We start from the raw sequence: 6845 nt of genomic DNA on the forward strand, positions 1-6845 counted from the left end.
ACTGTAAATAAATACAAATACAGAACAGCAGTGGGTTGCATCTTTATCCTTATCAGTTTTCAGTGGAAACCAACCTCTTTTAAAAGAGGAAGAAAGATTTGCTTTTTAGTGTTAGGGTCATCTAAGTACTCCTGAGCGAGTAAGCTTGCAGCTCGGGCCTGAGCACGTGTGCACATCCATTAGATCTGTAGGAAAAGTTCAATCATATGCGAGCTGTGCATACAAAGTGGCCTTTCCAAACACCAGCAGGTGGTCCTGAAATTCCGAGGGTCGGCCACACCCTTCGGACTTTGGAAAAGATTCTCCTAACTTTTAATCCCCCATGGCTGAAGAATAACCTGACCAAGTTTGAAACCGTTACCATTAAATCTGTAAAAGGAGTTTAATCATATGTGAGGAGTGGAAACGGGCAAAACGGCACCGATTTGCATCTTCCACTGAAAATGGCGGACTTGCTGTGGACCCGGCGCCATGAAGTCTCAAGGCTTTTTTGTGCACCTGGGCATGACGAAGGCATGTACCGAATTTTGGCGGCCTACGCAAAACTAACCCCTATGGCAGGGGTATTTAGAAAATTTGTAGGGGGTGCTACAGAGGCATTTTGCTCCGGACACACACGTTATTCTTTGCATACGTTCAAAGTCATCAGCGTGGACGTGTGTGCTAAGTTTCATGAACTTGCGATGATGATATGGCTTTCAGCCCATAAACGCCATCACACGATCTTCCGCGCCCGGCCACACCCACAACGTTTAGACTTTGGAAAAGATTCTCCTAACTTTTAATCCTCCATAACTGAAGAGTAACCTGAACAAGTTTGAAGCCAGTAGCATTTAATCTGTAGGAGTTCAATCATATACGAGGTGTGGAAAAAGGCAAAATGGCACCAATTTGTATGTTCAACTCAAAATGGCCGACTTCCTGTGGACCTGGCACCTTGACGTCCCAAGGCTTTTTTGTGTACAACCCTGCACAACCTGATTCCCGGATACCCGAGATCATCACCCCCTTCCCTGCTGTTGGTGAGGTCGGAGCTGCAACTCTTTAAGAGCTTGGTGATATCGCTTCCCATTCGGCTGCTGATGCCCCTCTGCTGTCCTCTGCTCCTGATGACACCTGGGCACGGCTCAGAGCGAAGCCCAAAGCCGCTGACAGTTCCAGACCATTTCACCCAGAGCGCTGCAATAAAGGGAAATATTGCTCCCCCCTATTTGCACCTGCATCCCCGCACTTTAACATCCAGCTCAACAATAAATATGGCATCCTCAGTGTCAAGGATTTCCCCTCCCTGGATGACAGGTCACAGGACTCCTCCCCTCCACTGTCACCTGAGTGCATCTCCCACAACATCATTTGCAGGCAATCCCAGCCTGTGTTTACTCCTGCTCCACAGAGATCGGTGGCTCATCACTGCATGGGTCGTCCTTCACCACCCACCCTATCTCCACAGCAGGTGGCAGTACTGGAGCCTCCACCATCGGATCTATCCCCTCACAGACCTCCGTGGAGGTCAGTAGCGCTCTCCCAGGTGCAGCGCCCATCCCTCTTCGCTCGTGATTGGCACAGTGCTGATCAGGCATGTAGCGGTGCTGGGTGGGAAGACATTCTGCCACCCAGGCATCTGTTAATCACAATGAATCATCTGCACTGCACCTAAGCAACCAGTTCAGGACTGTCTCCACTTTAGTCCTTGAGGCAGGTGTAAATGACATTAAACATCAGCGATCGGAGGAGCTCAAAGACGCCTCATTGACACGCTGCTGGACACCGGAAAGCAGCTGATAATTTCCGATCCACCACCCTCTCCGTCTTTTGGCGATCTTAAATTCAGTTGTCTCTGTCAACTTAGTTGAAGGGGTATTGAATGCACAATAGTATCCCTTTGATGGACAGTTTTTCAGCATTTCTGGATTGACCTCAATTTTTTTAAAAGATATGGCTTACACCCTAACTTAGAAGGCTCGCGCCTCCTCGCCACCAACATGGAACTCACCCTCCACTCATGCACCGCCTGACTTGCCGTAACCCCGTATAACTCCCCCTACCTGTGCAGTAGCATCACTACACCCAACAACATCCCTGTAATAGTAACTAATCAACCACACAGGTCATTTGCTCCATCTACTAATTACAGAAACCCACTCAACTTGATTCCAGTTAGACTTTATTCTCGTTTTATATCCAGTCCCTAGCTCTGCTGCGGTATTACATCCACCCCAGCTCGGTGAACTCACGTCATTACATGACTTTCAATCTTGTGATGGGCTAAAGTTTCTGCATCTAAATATAACGAGTCTATTGCCTAAACTTGATTTTATGTACTGATTACTGAATCAGACCTAGACATCCTAGTCATCACTGAGTCTTGGCTCTCTAGAAAAGTGTCAGATTCAGATGTAGCCATAAAGGGCTTCAATCTGTTTAGAGCAGATAGGAGATCAAGAGGGGGTGGGGTCATAATATACATCAAAGAACATCTGTCAGCACGCATAATTTCTTCAATATCTGTGCCCAAATGTTGTGAATATGTCATTCTGGATTTCAGTGTTGGGGGCAACACTCACATCACAGTTAGTGGGATTTATGGCCCACCCTCTGTCCCTAACCCGTCCTTAGATGAGCTGGGAAAATTACTCAGAGTCTATACTTCCTCTGAGCTAGTTCTGGGTGATCTCAACCTAGATTGGTTATCTCTCTGCTCTTCTAAGCTAAAAGAGCTATTTCTTGACCTAAATCTATCCAAACTGATCACTTTTCCAACCAGGCCAAATAATAAGGATATCTCTAAAGCCACTCTTGTTGGTCTTATCTTGACTAGGCCCCAGAAATGTCCATGCAGCGGCATTCTCGCACAGGATATCAGCGACCACTGCCCGATTGCCCATATAAGGATCACCAAAGCTGAGATATCCAAGGGACATAACATTTGGAGGTGCAACTTCAAAAACTTTAATGAGCAGGCGTTTATACATGATCTGTCTCATGTGGACCTAAGAAGGGTTGACTTAATTCCTGACCCTGTGTTGGCTTTGGAATATTTTTCGAGTGTTTTTAGCACTCTTATAAATAAGCATGCCCTCTATAAGAATCAACGTATATAAAAAAAAAGGTTCTAATCTCTGGTTCTCTGCTGACTTATCTGAAGCCCTTCACCTCAGAGACCAGCCCTGGTCAAAGGCTAGGCTTACTAACAGCCCATCTGATTGGTTGCTCTTCAGAAAGTTACATCATAAATGCATTAGCTCAATTAGGAGAGCTAATGCATTTATTATGTATCCTCTCTTACTTCCAGCCATGGTGATACTGCCAGATTCTGGAAGACCATAAAATCTACACCTAGCTCTCCTCTCCCCTCACAAATAATTAGTGGTAATACTTACATCTCAAATAAATTGGATATATCCAGTGCCTTTAACCACCACTTCATTACCTCTGGTCACTTGGTTGATAATAACATGGTCCCAGTTGTTTCTGCTCCAGATCCAGTAGTCAAAAATACATCCAATTTCCCAGTAGTCTTCACATTGAGACTTGTAAGCCAGACTGAGGTACTGAAAGTACTTAGTCACCTTGACCCTAAGAAGTCGAAGGCGAAGATGACCTTGACCCATATCTCCAGCACCTGAGTGCTCGCTCAATTGCTGTTCCCCTTACTTTATTTTTTAATCTGACATTCTCATTGGGTAAAATCCCACCTGTGTGGAAAGCTGCTCAGGTTGTTCCTTTATTTAAAGGCGGTGATACCAATACCTTAGAAAATTATCAACCAATTTCAAAGCTATGTTGTTTGGCCAAAATTTTAGAACACCTTGTAAATGTTCAACTGCAGACTTTCTTGGAATCAAACAGCATCCTTCAACCAGAACAGTCAGGTTTAAGACTGGGTCATAGTACTACTACAGCTACTGCACATGTTGTTAATAATATCATAAATGGATTGGACTCTCACCCGCACTGTGCAGCTCTTTTCATTGACCTGTCAAAAGCCTTCGACACTGTGGACTACAACATCCTAGTAAACAAGCTCTCCTCCGTTGGCCTCGGCAGCCCCTCTCTCAACTTGTTCTCCAACTATCTTACTGGGAGAATGCAACTAATTTCTGCAGATGGAGCTAGCGTGTTACACAAGGGTCCTTTCTCGGCCCACTTCTAGTTTCTCTTTACGTTAATAACATTGTCCCCTCCTTCCCAACCTGCAACATTCATTATTATGCAGATGATACTATGTTTATGTTTATGTTTATGCATTTAGCAGACGCTTTTATCCAAAGCGACTTACAAATGAAGATATAACAAGCTATATGAAAAGCAAACAATAAACTACATAGCAGGAACCCACTAGTCCAACTCTGTCAGAGGTGACAGAGTAGGGATAGAGTGAAGGCATAGAGGGAAGTGCAGAAAGATAAAGTGCAGAGATAGAGGGGGTAGGGAAGTACAAGGTAAGTGCTAGGAAAGGAGATGCTCTCTGAAGAGCTGGGTTTTCAAGAGTTTCTTGAAGATAGACAGGGATGCCCCTGTTCTGGTAGTGCTCGGTAGGTAATTCCACCATCGTGGAACGACACATGAAAAGAGTTTGGATTGTCTTAGGCATGGTGTAGGAGCTGCTAGACAACAATTCTGCGACGAACGGAGGAACCGATTTGTGACATAAGCCTTTGCAAGAGCACTCAAGTAGATGGGAGCCATTCCATTAAGCACTTTGTAGGTTAACATCAGTGACTTGAATTTGATGCGGGGGGCTAAGGGCAGCCAGTGGAGTTCAATGAACAGAGGGGTGACGTGTGCTCTTTTAGGCTGATCGAAGACCAGACGCGCCGCCGCGTTCGGGACCATCTGCAGAGGTTTCATAGCACAGGCTGGGAGACCAGTCAGGAGAGCATTGCAGTAGTCAAGGCGGGAGATGACCATGGCCTGCACCAGGAGTTGGGTGGCATGTTGGGTAAGGTATGGTCTGATCTTTCTTATGTTTAGTAATGCAAAGCGGCATGAACAAGCAACCGAGGTTGATCTTTGAAGGTTAGTTGGTCATCAATCATGACACCCAAGTTTCTAGCAACCTTTGATGGAGCAAGAGATAGGGATTGAGGCACATTTTAAAGCAAGTGGTGAGGCCAGAGCAATATGGATGAGGCAAGTAGGACAGGTTTGCCTTGTTCAGAGTCCTTGCTCGGTGGACACGTGCAGGTAGACACGCTAGTCTTTCCACGAGAATGTCTTTTTCCGAGAATGTCTTTACCCGAGAATGGCTGACGCTTCAGGCATCAACCCTTATTTTATGTTGTGCGCACAATTGGACACAGCCATTCATGTGTTGGCTAATTGCACTAGGCTGAGACCGCCCACCGAGAGTTAACCAACAAGTGTTTTCAGAGAGGGGAGTGACCGCCCGTTCACAGCCCTTGAATACACTGATTGCTTTGCGATGGCCCAACCAAGGCTACGAGGCAGCAGGTTTCACCCAAGGATGGGTTTTGATCACTTTCTAAACAACAACCGCATATTTTATACAGCATTGCCCCTACTCTTAATTCAGTTGTTGATAACTTAGAATCTGCCTCCAACCATTTCCACTTGTCTCTTATTGCACATAAATATTGAACTCTGGAAAAACTAAATGTATGTTGTTCACAAGGTCCAACGAAAATAACTCATTGAAACTGTCATTACTCTTTTCATACTCATGTTGATCATCTCATCGAGAAACTACTGCACATGCCTCTGTAATGTCTGTTCTTGATTTCAGTAATTTATATGCACGCTTCAGCCTCAATAATGAAACCCTTAGATGCCATTTTCCATAGTGTCTTACTCACCGGGGATCCATATTCAACACATCCCTGCACTTTATACAGAAAAGTAGGTTGGCCATCCCTCACCGCCCGCAGAGAACAGAACTGTCTTATATTAATTTATAAAGCACTACTTGGAACACTCCCTCCATATCTGACTCCACTTTTAAACTTCCGCACTACAGGTCTCCTCACCCTTTCTCAGTCCCATATAAGATGCCACCTTCCTTAAACAAATACAGAATTAGGTAAAACAGCCTTTTCCTTTTATGCCCCATACCGATGGAATAAATTACAGGGTTCACTGAAAATTGACGGACTCATCTCACTAAGTGCTTTTAAAAGTAAACTTCATACTACAGTATTGGGTGTTCAGACCTGTTCTTGTTTTAATTAGTCACCCACTCACCCACTGCCTCTCTGAGATTAAATCTTGGTTCAACTCAAACTTCCTCAAACTTCACAGTGATAAAACTGAACTCCTCCTTGTTGGCACCAAATCCACCCTATCCAAAGCTGACAGCTTCTTCCTCACCATAGACAGCTCCATAGTGTCCCCTTCCCCCCAGGTTAAGAGTCTGGGTGTCATCCTCGACAGCACACTTTCTTTCCACTGTCATATCAATAACATTACCCGGTCTGCAAATTTCCATTTACGTAACATTAATCGTCTCAGCCCCTCTCTCACTCCTCACACCACTGCTATCCTGGTCCACAGCCTCGTCACCTCCCGCATTGATTATTGTAACTCACTCCTTTTCGGTGCGCCTTACAAATCCCTTCATAAGCTTCAACTAGTCCAAAACTCTGCAGCCTGCATCATTACCAGAACCCCTTCTTTTCACCATATCACCCCCATCATTCAGCAGCTTCACTGGCTCCCGGTCAGATTCAGAGTGACATTCAAGATCCTTCTTCATACATTCAAGTCCATCCACCACCTCGCCCCCCAATATCTGTCTGATCTCCTCTCCATCGCCATCCCCTCTCGCTCCCTCAGGTCTTCCTCCTCCCTCCACCTCTTTGTGCCCTCTGCTCGTCTCAGCACCATGG

Source organism: Leuresthes tenuis, unplaced genomic scaffold (genome assembly GCF_036924035.1).
Source record: "Leuresthes tenuis unplaced genomic scaffold, fLeuTen1.0.hap1 SCAF_16, whole genome shotgun sequence".
NCBI classification, from domain to species: domain Eukaryota; kingdom Metazoa; phylum Chordata; class Actinopteri; order Atheriniformes; family Atherinopsidae; genus Leuresthes; species Leuresthes tenuis.